At 44.8% G+C, this 13,560-nt stretch overlaps 1 protein-coding gene across 2 annotated transcripts in view; it reads right to left on the bottom strand.

Annotated features, from left to right (window-relative positions):
• ELK3 (ETS transcription factor ELK3) overlaps window positions 1-8,106 on the bottom strand; it is a 94,471-nt gene extending 86,365 nt beyond the window's left edge. For both annotated transcript variants that reach the window (XR_006353204.1, XM_043965662.1), the window contains exon 1: window positions 7,639-8,106. The gene's annotated coding sequence lies outside the window, so the exon portion shown is untranslated. The remainder of the gene's footprint in view (window positions 1-7,638) is intronic.
• Window positions 8,107-13,560: the final 5,454 nt, after the last annotated feature.

The following is a 13,560-nucleotide window of genomic DNA, read 5'->3' as shown; positions in this document are numbered from 1 at the left end:
TGGAGAGTTTTTAATTAATTTCTTTAATGAGCCCATTGTTTTGAAACATTCTGTGGGAAGGTGCTTCTGGAAACAGTAATGTGTGCAAGTTATAGGACTTGGACCTTGGAAGACCTGGAGGGGATGGCAGAGGCTGGTTTTTCAGTCCAAATCCCTCATTGCACTGATGAAGAAACTGAGGCGGAAGAGCTTAAAAAAAAAACCCACAACACCTATAAATATAGAGTATCTGACCTAGAATTGGCCTCCAGCCATAAGCCCAGTGGCACGTGAATATAGGTCAAGTCAATTCACCCCAATTCACCCCTGGGAATCTCAGTATGCTCATTTATAAAATGGGAATAATAAGCTAATTCACAGTACTTGTTTTCAGTTACCAACCCCCCCCCAAATCACGTCCACTCATGCAATAATCCACGTCATTAAATATGAAAGCAGAATAGCAGGATAATGACTTGTCCCAGGAATGTTTCTGTCTAAACTCTCTCAATGAAGATCATTTTTGGTTTTGTTCAGTCATTTCAGTTGTGTCTTATTTATTTTTTTTAGTGAGGTAATTGGGGTTAAGTGACTTGCCCAGGGTCACACAGCTAGTAAGTGTTAAGTGTCTGAGGCCAGATTTGAACTCAGGTACTCCTGACTTCAGGGCCAGTGCTCTATCCACTGTGCCACCTAGCTGCCCCAGTTGTGTCTTATTCTTCATCACTCCATCTGGGGTTTTCTTGGCAAAGATACTGGAGTGGTTTATCATTTCATTTTCCAGCTCATTTTACAGATGAGGAAACTGAGGCAAAGAGGGTGAAGTGACTCACCCCTAGTCACACAGCTACTAAGTGTCTGAAGTCACGTTTGAATTCAGGCCTTCCTGACTCCAGGCTTAGAGTTCTATCCACTGCACCACCTAGCTGCCCCAACAAGGATCAAAGGATCACAGATTCAGAACGAGAAAGGCCTTAAGAAGCCCATTGAATTCAATCCTCTCATTTTATACTTGAGGAACCGAGGCCCAGAGAAGTTAAGAGACTTGGCCAAGGTCACAGAGTCAGTCAACAAACATTTATTAAATCCCTTCTATGTGCTGGGCACTATGCTGTCGTTGATAAACATTTATTAAGTGCCTATTAAGGCAAAAGGTACTGTGCTAAGCACTGGACCTGTGGAGGAAAAAAAAGCAAATGAAACCAACAACAGTTCTTGCCTTCAAGGAGCTCATAGTCTAATGAGGAAAATAGCATGAAAGCAACTCTATAAACAAGATGTGTGTGTGTGTGTGTGTGTGTGTCTTGGTTTTGTGTGTGTGATAAACTGGAGGTTATATATCTATATTGGAGATTTTTTATGTATGATAAATTAGAGATTTCATATATATGTACAGGAGAATATAGTATATATGATAAATTGGAGGTTTCATATGTATAGAATACATATAAGATAAATTAGAGATCTCATGTATGTATATAATATATATGATAAATTGGAGCTTTCATATATGTATAGGAGAATATATATATAACATATATGATAAATTGGAGATTATCAACAGAGGGAAGGCGCTAGGGAAAGCACTAAGATAAAGAGTACTGGAAACGGTTTCCTGGAGAAGTTGGGATTTTGGCTGGGGTTTGAAGAAAACCTGGGAAGCCAGGAAGCAGTAATGAGGAAGAAGAGAATTCCAGCCAAGCCTGGGGGACAGCCAGTGAAAATAGATGGAGTCAGGAGCTGGAGCGTCCTCTTTGAGGAACTTGAGGGGGCCAGTGTTGCTGGGTTACAGAGCCCACAATGGGTAATCAGGTATGGGAAGACTAGAGAGGTAGGAGGGGGCCCAGGTTATGAGATTTTGAATGCCAGAGGATTTTTTTTTTGGTGGGGCAACGAGGGTTAAGTGACTTGCCCAGGGTCACACGGCTAGTAAGTGTCAAGTGTCTGAGGCTGGATTTGAACTCAGGTCCTCCTGAATCCAGGGTTGGTGCTCTATCTACTGTGCCACCTAGCTGCCCCTGCCAGAGGATTTTATATGTAAACCTGGAGGTGTTAATGAGCCTCCTTCAAAATTCAACTCAAGTCCTATCTCCAACATGTGGTCTTTCCTCATCCCCCTCCCCCCACTTGTTGGGGATCTCCATCCAAAACCAAAAATTACTTTGTATTTATTTTGTTTATATTTCACACTGAATTACATATGGATATGTTGTTTTCTCCCAATTAGAGTGTAGGGTCTTCAAGGGCAGGAGCTGCTTCCTTTTGTCTGTGCTCCCAGGACATGGCACAGGTGGGCACTTGGTAATTGTTTGTTGATTTATTACACAATTTTTATAATACAATTCTTATTTTACTAATGGTGAAGTATCTTATTGACACGAGTTATTAAGATGCCTGAAAAGCATCTTGCTTCCGAGTACATTTAGGAAGAGAATGAAGTCATATTTCTAAACCCCTTAATGTTTTTATAAATACAGTTGACCAGACATCATCTTGAGGATATATCCATGCATCCATTTTAAGATTTTAACTTATAATGAATTGCTTTCGTTCTTGGAGGGGGGAGGGAGGGAGGAAGAGAATTTGGAACACAAAGGTTTAAGAACGGATGTTAAAATTGTTTTTACGTGCAATTGGGGGGAAATTAAATTCTAAATAAATGGAAAAGAAAAGATTTTATTTCTGAGGAAAAGGAAGAAAGGGCAGCCAGGTGGTGCATGGGATAGAGGCAGGAAAACCAGAGTTCAAATTCGGTCTCAGATACTAGCTGTGTGACCCTAATCGAGTCACATAATCTCCATTTGCCTCAGTTTCCTCCATTGTAAAATGAGGCTCATTGTGAGGATCAAATGAAATAGCATTTGCAAAGTGCTTAGCATAGAATCTAGTGAATGCTTACTAAATGCATATTCTCTTCCCCTTTCAATTTGGGAAACCATGACATTCAAGTGGGTCTGCAAATAATCTACATTTTCTCTCCCACTTCAGTTAATGTCTGTCATTCCAAGAAAAATGGAGGGGAGGCCCTGTTTCTAGGTTTGTTCACTAGTATCCCCAGGAACTGAGTTATTGTAGTTCAGAGGACTGTCCTGAGAGGTGAAAGGGTCCTTAGGACAGAGAGTCCAATCCCCCTATTTTATAGATAAGGAAAGTGAGGCACAGAGAATTTAAGTGATATGGTCTGAGGGAGGATTTGAAATCAAGTCTTTCTGTCTACTAGTCTTCCATTCTACCCACTATGTAGCCTCTGCCTAACAAATCTTTCCTGAATCTAATACATTCTAACAGTGTAGTACAGTGGAAGGAATACCAAAGACCTGGATTTGACTCTCAGTGATGACACTTACTACCTGTGTTAACTTGGGCAAGTCACTTTTCTTCTCTGGACCTCAGTTTTCCCATGTGTAAACTGATAAAATGGGACAATAGACAAAAGAGCTTTGCAGACCTAAACTGCTATATAAATGCTAGCTGCTACGTATGAGTTGGAATAGATCAGGGGTTCTTAACCTGGGGTTCTGTGAACTTTAAAAAAATTTTTTCATCCCTATTTCAATAGAATTGGTTTCCTTTGTGATCTTATGCATTTCATTTTATGCAGTTTAAAAACATGATTGGGGGTGGGGGTCAGCTAGGTGGCACAGTGGATTAAGCACTGGCCTTGGATTCAGGAGTACCTGAGTTCAAATCCAGCCTCAGACACTTGACACTTAACTAGCTGTGTGACCCTCGGCAAGTCACTTAACCCTCATTGCCCTACAAAAAAAAGAAAAACCAAACATGATTCCAAGAAAGGATTCACAGGCTTCACCCAAATGGGTCCAAGACACAGAAATGATAACGATCGCCACCCCCCCACACACACACACCCATGAATTCAGAGGACTCTTCCAGTTCTAAAAGCCTGCTCCTATAAGCAGCTTTACTCAAGGGCCCAGAAGCCTACAAACCTTCTCTGATGTGGCCGAAAATCTATGTCACTGGGATAGAATTGATGCGATGTATTACGTTTTTCAAGAAATAAGTATAATCTATCTGTGCATTTACAGCATCGAAGATTACAACTTTCAGTGTCCAGTCCAGTAGTGAAATATGAAATTGTGTACAAACCCAATGCATTCCAAGTCATAGTCTGCCTGTCATAAAAAAAAAAATCTTAGAATTCAATCTCTAAAAAGAGGAATGCTCTAAATCTCCATGCTTTAAGAAATCTCATGGAGACTTGACCACTTAATCTAAAAGCTTTTTCTTAGAATAATCCTTCTGTTAACAGCTTCAGGAACAGGAACAAATATGCATATCTGGCTATCTGATGAAAAGGAAGAAGGGGCAGGTAGGTGGATCAGTGGATCAAAGCAGGAAGACTCAGTTACTTGCTAGCTATGGGACCTCAGTCAAGTCACATAACCTCTGTTTGCCTCAGTTTCCTCTACTGCACCTGGTCAAAGAGGCAAGACCAACACACACTGGCCAGATAGCTTCACCATATTTTAATGATAGGATAGAGACTGAACTTGTTTTAATAGAGACTCAATTCAAAACTTGAGGATGAGGGAATTCCTTCTACCACTTCGGGTTAGAACCTTCGAAGAAACTTGGAGTCATAATTGGCTGGAATACTGACAGAATAAGGGACTTGTTTGCTTCCAGTCACAGAACGGCATGGATCACAATCTGGTCTAGAACCCAGGGCTTCCTGGCCCTGAGGCCAGATCTCTAATTAATTTTCCTCAACAGTGTGTCTGTAACAATTGACATATATGATCCATTAAAGTTTACAAAGGACCTTCTTCCCAATATCCAAGAGAGAGAGGTGGTACCAAGTATTCCTATCCTATACCAATTTTATAAACAAAGAAAATGGGGCTCAGTTACTTACCCACTCCCACCATGAACAAGTGACATGCCAAGCATTTGAACCACAGTTCAATTCCACTCAGTTCAACAAGTTTCTAAGTCTGATACTTCCCACTACACCAAGATGCCCCCTGAAATGGGACACTGGGTTTTCCTAAAGGTAGCCAGCAACTACAAAGTCTCATTAACACTCTAAGACAGAATCACACGGGCACTTTTCAAGTGTCTCCCAAGCTTGCTCTCTCATTCCCCCCCCCAATTTAACACCCCTTTATCTTTTTTATGGAATAACTACATTTCTCAGCAATCATGAATGGTTTAAAAAAACCCACACAAACATCTGCTAAAGCCCTCACCCTTTACATAACTACCATATAAATGCCATAGTCTTTCACACACACACAATTTCAACTTGCAAGTTTATACTGGCACCTCTAAAAAAAAGGTTAGAGAAAGTTGCCTATATGGACAGACCCAGGAACCTTCTAAGACAATCTTTAACTTTATAATCCCTATAAATTGAAACTCCTAACTGACCTTTTCCCAAATAAACTTGGAGAACAGAGGGGGGGATATCAGAGGGTTATTTTGCTTGGCAACCGGGATCTGAAATTGATTTAGGGTCATTAATAGATGTCTGGAACATGTTTCAGCTTCTCTCCCTCCCCAACCCTCTCCCTCCTCACCCCAACGAAAACTACAATAAATATTTGAGAAGATGGGTCTGCGAGAACCTCTGGAAGCCAAAAGGCTCAAAGCACATGCAAAACAAATTAGGGAGGGGGAAAGGCAAGCTGGCTGACCAGAAAAGAAAGAGAAGAGTAACAAAGACAAAGGGAGAGACGAGACTCTGCAAAAGTTTCAAGGCTTGTGTGTTCCTTGCAAGGATGCCGAGCCCCTAAATAAATAAAGATGTAACTTGTCTCCCTTTCAGTTGCTGGGCTCTGTCTGAGGTCTGAGAAAGGCAGGACAGGGGTTGGCTTCACAAAAACCCTCCTGTGTTAAAAGAACGGAAACTCCTAATGAGATTAGTTGGGGTGTGTGTGAGTGAGTGAGTGAGTGTGCGTGTGTGCGTGCGTGTGCGTGTGTGCGTGCGTGTGTGTGTGTGTGTGTGTGTGTGTGTGTGTGTGTGTGTGTGTGTGTGTGTGCAGACATTACTTAGCGGTGACTGAAGGGGCTCTCTTCCTGCAAAAGCCAGTGGAAAATTCAGGGAACTTTTTTCCCCCTGCAGCATCAGAATCTCGCTAACCTTCTCCAGCAAAGTCAAATCCAAAAACAACTCTCTCCTTTCTCTTTTCCCCACACCCCCCCCCTTTTTTTCTTCAGGAGGGTGGAAAGTGGCAAAGTGGGCCAGGGGGCTTTAAAAAGCTGGAGGTCGGGGTGGGGAGAGTGGGGGGAGGCACGGCGGGAATAGGGAACAGGGGGCTGGAGAGACTTGAAGATTACAAAGGAAACTGTAAAAAGCGCAAATATATAAACCTGAGCAGGAGAAAAACCACAGAGTTTCTTTGTGAGCTGCTGAAGTGACTCATTTTCAAGATGTTGTCTGGTGCCAGTTTCAAAGCGGAAGCGCATGGCAATTAGTCCTCCTGTTTCCAGACAAGCCAGAAATTCTCCCGACACTCTCCTCTTTTTTTTTTTAAAGCCCCTTTTGCAGTTTCTGAAATCATAGCGATTGCTCCCACCCCCGGCCCCAGAAATGACTCCTCCTCCTCCTCCTCCTCCTCCTCCTCCTCCTCCTCCTCCTCCTCCTCCTCCTCCTCCTCCTCCTCCTCCCTGCACACACTTTGATCAGCTGGGGAAGCCTAGCCAACAAACCCAGAACTCCTTTTTTGACTTGAAAAAGAAAAAAGAAAGAATATGCACAAGCAACTCTCCACACAATGTCACGCCCACCCACCCCTTGCACTTTATTGACAAACATTTGCAATCTTTGAAACTGGCCTGGCTGAAGCTTAGATCTCCCCTGCTCTTGGTCCTGGCTCCAACTCCTGCCAGCTTCAGGGACCTTTAAATGTCCCACATGGGGTGGGAAGGGGAGGTCAGGGCCCAGAGTGCTCCATATTCTCTTCCCCACCCTACCTACACCTTTTCTTCCCCAAGAAAGTGACTTCATCTTTTTCCCCACTCCAGATCCCTTCACTTCTCCAGAGGAGTCTTTGCCCTCCTTCCACCCCAGGGGTCCACCTAGAACCGCTGCAGCCTCTTCTAAACTCAAGGCTGAAATAAGCACATCCTCCAAGGCTCAACAAACAGCTGTCCTCTCTGCCCCCTTTCCTTCCAGACACTCTCCCTAAAAGACTGGGGGGAGGAGTCTCCAATCTTCCCTGTCCATTCCTCCTCACCCACCCCCCTTACCCTTCAGGGGTGCGCCTCACTCCCCACTGCAAGCGCTCTCTGGACAGGAGAAAGGGAGAGCGTCCCAAAGATGTAAAAGCATCCTCACTGCTTTTGTCTGCCCTACTCCAGGACAAGGAGGCTCAGAAAGCAGTCCTGCAATCCGCTGGTCATGGGAGCAGACAAAGTGGGGCAGACGGGCCAGAGGCTCAGGGCGAGTATCTGCCCCGGGGAGTGGCTGCCAGAGAGCTAGATCAGCATCGTCCGTCTGTCCCGCTGTAGACACATACACCCATACACATGCACACAGTCTTCTATAACAAAAACAGTCATCCACCGGGGAGGGCCCCCCTAGAGATCCCCACCCGAAACCCCTAGCTCCGGCCCCCCGAGAGCACTCAAACTTTGCAGCAGCTCTCACTCTGCAACCGCACGAGCGAGGGAGCGAAGCCCCCCTCTACTTACCCAGATGTAGGATGAGCTTTAACCAATTCTTCTGCTGGTTAATATTTTAAGATGAACTGGGTAAAACCCCCTGATTTTCCATGCTGACAGGCGTCTGCGAACGGTCTGTTTCTCTTGTAATGAGATCCTGATTTTTCCCCCTTTTTTTTTCTTTCGCTCTCTCTCCCTCTCCCTCTCTCTCTCTCTCTCCCTCTCTCTTTTTTTTCTGCTGTGTGTGTGTGAGAGAGAGCAGGAAGTTGGAGCAGTCAGACAGAGAGCCGGCTCACTTCCTTTACTGCACTTATTCCCCAGGCGGTTTGCAGTCTGTGTAAACAGGCTTTTCCTCCCTTCTCCTCTCTCTCTGGCCGCTGATGTTCAGCATGGCTGTAATATAAGACACACACATAATAAAATGGTAACGGTAACTACACACACACACACACACACACACATACACACACGCACACGCACACGCACACGCAGACACACACTCTCTCTCGAACAGACACAGCGGAGCTCCTGACCCCCCACCTCTTCCTGTTCCACCACCCCAGGGGAGGAGCTTCTAACCAGCTCCAACTTGGTACAACAGCAGCTTTTTCCTAACATAGTACAAGGTGGCTGAGCTGGAGAAAGATAGACATTTTCCCCTCGTCCTCCATCCTTCCCTCCCCAATCTCCCCCCCCTCCTCTCCCACTCCATACTCTCTGTCCTCACCCTATAGGGCAGCCCCAGAGAGTCAATGACACGATGGGCATTAATTTCATATATGTGTGTGTGTGTGTGTGTGTGTGTATATATACACATATACACATATAACATATCATATATCCATTTCATCTTTTCCCAATGTAAATCCAACTCAGAATCATTGCTGAGGTCCTCTATGCTAGAAGAACAGGATGCCGCTGGTCATGTTGAAATGTTAAAGCTGGAGAAGGGATCTTGGGCATCCTGGGATTATAGATCTGGAGCTGGAAGGGACCTCAGAAGTCATTTAACCCTAATTTACAGATGGGCAAACTGAGGCTCCAGGGACAGTTAGGTGGAGCAGGTGGATATAGCTGTGCCTGGGATCATGAAGACCTGGGTTCAAACCCAACCTCAGACATTTACTAGCTGTGTGACCCTGGTCAAGTCACTTTTCCTCCCTTCTCCTCTCTCTTTGGTCGCTGATGTTCAGCATGGCTGTAATATAAGACACACACGTAATAAAATGGTAGCAGTAACTACACACACGCATGCACGCACACGCATGCACGCCCAGACACACACCCTCTCTTGAACAGACACAACGGAGCTCCTGACCCCCCTCCTCTTCCTATTCCACCACCCCAGGGGAGGAGCTTCTAACCCATTTGCCTCAGTTTCCTCATCTGTAAAATGAAGTGGAGAAAGAAATGGCAGACTACTACAGTATCTTCTCCAAGAAAACGCCAGATGGGTCACAAAGAATAGGACTCGGCTGAAATGACTGACCAACAACGGAGGTTGCAAGTGTTGAAGTGATTTTCCTAAGGTCACCCGTTGGTAACTAAAGATGCTGAGCTTAGGTAGGTCCTCTTTTCCCAAGTTTCTATTCTCTTTATATAGCCTTGAGGGTTCATTGATCCAAAGCTGAAAGAGAGCTGAGAGGTCATGGAACCTAACCACCTCCTTTTACATTTAAGGAAACCGAGGCCCAGAGCATTCATTTGAGTCCGAGCGTCTTGATTTTAGCAAGGAGACCACTGCTTATTCTACCTGCCCCCACTCTAGTCGATCTCCCACTCAGCAGTCACAGTGATTGTCCTAAAGTAAAAGTCTGACCATGTCACACCCCTAATTCACAACAAAAACAATAAAACTCCAGGAGTTCCCGATTAGCTTCAGGATTAAATCTAAAAACCTCTGTTTGGCTACTAAAGCCCTTCACAACCTGCCCCCTTCCTGCCTTTCCACACTTCTTCCACCTGGGTACTCTGTGATTCAGTGACACTGACTTTCTCATTGTATATCACCAGATGAAATGTCTTCTCCCAATTGTGTTTTTGCTGGCTGGTCCACAAGCCTGGAATTCACTCTCTCCTTGCTTCTTTCAAACCCCAACTTCTGCAAGAAGCCCTACCCAATCCCCCTTAATCTTAGTGCCTTCCCTCCAAGACTACCCCCCCCAAGTCATCTTCTATATGACTGTTTGTACAGTTGTTTGCATGCTGTCTCCCTCTTTAGACTGGGAGCTCCTTGAGGGCAGGGAGTGGTTTTACCTTTCTTTGTGTCCCTAGTGCCTGGCACATAACAGGCACTTAATATTTGTTGACTTGACTTAACACACAGCCTCTGCCTGGTCAACCCAGAAGTCAGGAAAGATTTTTTTTTTAATGTGTGCGAGAAAAGAAGAGAATCCAATTTCAAGTAGAATATTCATAGCTGAAAGTCAAGATCCCATTGGAAAAGTCTTTTCTGAGAGCTCCGAAGGACTTAAAAGTGGAATTCCATATGGCTTTCTGTATGCCACAGAGCTGATTTCCTGACTGCCGGAGAGGGTTACATGAAACCAGCAGCAACCAGGAAGCAGCCTCAAGAAGATGCAGTGTCCAGGGCCATGGCCCCCGCACCTGAGACAGGCATAGGGCTTCCTGGTCCAGAATATCCTCACACCCCAAAGATCCCCATCACTAGCTCCTTTCCCAGGGTGGCTCAGTGCCACCCTGGTTGGGGAGTGGGTATCTCCTGCCTTAATTCTGCCCAAGGTAGAAGCTGTCTGTGGAACAGGACCAACCTGGCAGCTTGTTTCCACTCTGTGGGAACTTATAGGGGTCGGACAAAGGAGCAAAGTCGGGGGAATGGAATTGGGGGGAAAACAAGAGGGGCTTGACTAACCGTCCAACTCTTGGTTATCCATGGCGAATTTTCCACTTTGTGGATTGTCCAAAGCAAATTTTGGAGGTGGGGTGGGGCAATGAGGGTTAAGTGACTTGCCCAGGGTCACACGGCTAGTATGTGTCAAGTGTCTGAGGCCGGATTTGAACTCAGGTCCTCTTGAATCCAAGGCCAGGGCCTTATCCACTGCGCCACCTAGCTGCCCCCCAAAGTAAATGTTTAATCTCTACCAAGTAACAAGAAGCCAGGCTCCTCTCTTATGTCACAACTGAGTCACACAGATGTTAAATGACTTGCCCAGGATCATTGGATTTACCTGGGTCCCACAGCTACGGAGTGTCTGAGGCCAGATTTGAACTTGGGAAATTAAGTTTTTCTGACTCCAGGTCCAGCGCTCCATCCACTGTACCACCTAGCTGCCCTAGGAGACTAATTAATATATATATATATATATACACACACACACACACCTATAAAGATTTAAAAAATAAATACAAGGCAATTGGGTTGGGGGGAGGTGCAGAATACTTACTTGTTCCGTCATTTTAGTCATGTCTGACTCTTTGTGACCCCCTTTAGAGTTTTCTTAGCTAAGATTCTGGAATGGTTTGCCATTTCCTTCTCCAACTTATTTTACAGATAAAGAAACTGAGGCAAACAAGGTGAAATGACTTACCCAGAGTCACACAGCTAGGAAATGTGTGAAGCCAGATTTGAATTCATGAAGAGTCTTTCTGATTACAAGCCCAGTGCTCGATCCACTTTGCCACCTCAGGAGACTTCACATAGAAAGGAGTGATTTAACTGAATTTTGAAGAAAACTAAGAATTCTATAAGGAGAAGATGAGGAAAGGGTCCATGGTGGGTAAGAGAGGGAGGTGAAGGGTACAGCCCCCTATGAGGGGGCTCAGCTGGACCTTAGTGTGTGTGAAAGAGAATTGTGTGTAAACAAGCTAGAAAGGCAGGCTGGCGTCAGGCCAAGAAGGCGTTTAAATGTCAAACAGAAGAGTTTGTGTTTTTCCAAGCAATAAGGAGCAACGGTAATATTATTATTGTTGTCCTCCATACTCGGAGGACCAACATGACATCACCATGTTGGAGTCAAGGTACGGTGCCCAACAGTGGCTGATCAGACCGCTGTGAGCTGGAAGGCTCCACCACAAGTCCAGCACAAATAGTCCACATGAACATTTGTAGTGGAGAGGGTTCTAAATTTGCACATCTTCCCTTTCCTTTGAGCTATTGTGATTCTGCTTTGTTCATAGAGCACAGTGCCCTCTTTGCTTTGGGCGCGCCATGCTGGATGGTTCGGTGCCAGTGTCTTAGGGATAGGCTGAGCAGGAGACAGATCAGACTTAGCAAAATCACTTGGGCAGCTTGGGGGACAATAGAAGGAACAGACTTGAGTGAGGCAGACCAATTAGAAAGCTATTGCAATAATCCAGTGAGAGCCGATTTGTGCCTGAACACTGTAGGTGGAGAGAAAGCTGAAAGCTGTTGAAGAAGCAGACTATTTGGCAAATGACTGTTATGGGAGCTAAGGGAAAGTGAACAATCCAGGTGATACCAGGGTCATGAGCTGGGGAGACTGGAAGAATGGCTATGCTCTTAACAGAAATGGAGAAGGGAGGGCTGGGTTGGAGAGGAAAGATAAGGAATTTTGTTTTAGGCTTGTGAACTTTAAGACATCCAGTCTGAAATCTCCACTAGGCAGTTGGTGATGCGGCAATGGAGCTCAGGAAAAAGACTAGGGCTGAAAGTGAGCCATCTGTATGGAGATGAATGAACCCTTGGGGAGGTGATGGGGTCACTGAGAGAGAGGATAGAGAGAAGACAAAGAGGGACCAGGGCAGGTTCGTTATAGACCCAAAGTTATGGGCTAGGGCAGAGATGATGGTACAGTGAAGGAGACCAAGGAGCGACTGAACAGAATAAGCTGGCCAGACTTAAGAGACGGCATCACAGGTAACATACCTCGACTACCTTTCATTTTTCTGAGACCATTATGTGGACACATGATTTCATTATGTGGCCAAATCATTTAAACTTCTCAGGATCTCAGGCAACTCCCTAAGACACAGCTACTAAATCACAAATGTGTGCTGCTCTAGTGCGGGAAGTTCCTCCACCAGGAACCTCTTGTTCCTAGATCAAAAAAAAAAAATCAGAAAGCTTTCTTATATTTACATGTATGTATGTGTATATATGTATGTGTGTATAGACATACGCACACATGTGTGTGGGCCAGGTGGCTCAGTAGATAGAACACTGAGCCTGGAATCAAGAAGACCTAAGTCCAAATCCAGCCTCAGACACTTGCTAGCTGTATGACCCTGGGCAAGTCACTTAACCCTGTTTGCCCCAGTTTCCTCATCTACAAAATGAGCTGGAGAAGGAAATGGCAAACTACTCCAGTTTCTTTACCAAGAAAACTCCAAACAGGGGCAGCTAGGTGGCACAGAAGATAAAGCACTGGCCCTGGATTTGGGAGGACCTGAGTTCAAATCCAGCCTCAGAAAGTTGACACTTACTAGCTCTGTGACCCTGGGCAAGTCACTTAATCCTCATTGCCCCGCAGCAAAAAAAAAAAAAAGAAAGAAAGAAAGAAAGAAAAAAGAAAAAGAAAAAGAAAGAAAGAAAACCCCAAATAGGGTCATGAAGAGTAAGATATAACTGAAACAACTCAACAATAACAACAACATGCATATATGACATGTTGAAGCCCACACCTAAGAAATAATAAAACAACTTGGGGGCAGCTAGGTGGTGCAGTGAATAAAGCACCGGCCCTGGATTCAGGAGTACCTGAGTTCAAATCCGGCCTCAGATACTTGACACTTACTAGCTGTGTGACCCTGGGCAAGTCACTTAACCCCCATTGCCCCACAAAAATAATAATAATAAAACTAGCTTTTGTATAATTAAGGTTTATAAAGTGCTTTATATATGTTATTTCATTTGAGCCTTACAATAACCATGGAAGGTAGGTGCCATAATTATCCCCTTTTGACATCTAAGGAAATTGAGGTGGAGAGACAAAATTCACTGACCAGCCTAGGGTCTTCCACAACTATTGGGTG

Source organism: Dromiciops gliroides, chromosome 5, assembly GCF_019393635.1.
Source record: "Dromiciops gliroides isolate mDroGli1 chromosome 5, mDroGli1.pri, whole genome shotgun sequence".
NCBI lineage: Eukaryota > Metazoa > Chordata > Mammalia > Microbiotheria > Microbiotheriidae > Dromiciops > Dromiciops gliroides.
The sequence above is the reverse complement of the archived record's forward strand: the minus strand, read 5'-3'. Positions and strand labels throughout refer to the sequence as shown.